At 44.8% G+C, this 598-nt stretch overlaps 1 pseudogene; it reads left to right on the forward strand.

Annotated features, from left to right (window-relative positions):
• The first annotated feature begins 203 nt into the window (after positions 1-203).
• On the forward strand, positions 204-304 carry LOC111725470 (annotated as a pseudogene).
• The last annotated feature ends 294 nt before the right edge of the window (positions 305-598 follow it).

Raw genomic sequence — 598 nt, forward strand, 5'->3', positions numbered from 1 at the left:
AGCCTCTTTCCCTTTCCTGCCCCAGAAGTTCCTAAACATTTAAGAGGAAGATGACTTTTCCCATAGGAAATGTTAGCTTTTATTCCTTCTCCACTGGACTGTGAGTCCCACGAGGCCAGGGACTTCCCTGTCCCCCCGTGCCTGGTGCTGGGCATGCAAATATGTGCCTGTTGAGAATCTACAAATAGAATAGAAGACTGCTGGCTTTAGCAATGTGTGTACTAGAATTGGTGCAATACAGAGAAGATTAGCATGGCCCCTGTGCAAGGATGACGCTCGGATTCATGAAGCAGTCCTTCAAAAAAAAAAAAAAGATTGCTTCTAACAAAAGGGCCATGTGATGATAAGTGGGGTAAAGAGAGATGTTCATGTTTAAATTTATTTACACTTTTCTTCTCTCTGAAGCAGTGGTTCCCAACCTTCCTAATGCCGCGAACCTTTAATACAGTCCAAAGGGGTCGCGACCCACAGGTTAAGAACCACTGCTCTAAAACATTGAATCTGGTCAGGCCTTTTAGCCACAAGAAATCTACCCTGAGGTCACTGTCAAAGTTTTCTAAAGACATGGAAGTTGCCAGAGGGCTGTTTCACCTCCAGC

Source organism: Otolemur garnettii, unplaced genomic scaffold, assembly GCF_000181295.1.
Source record: "Otolemur garnettii isolate 467f Iridium unplaced genomic scaffold, OtoGar3 scaffold00041, whole genome shotgun sequence".
Taxonomy (NCBI): Eukaryota; Metazoa; Chordata; class Mammalia; order Primates; family Galagidae; genus Otolemur; species Otolemur garnettii.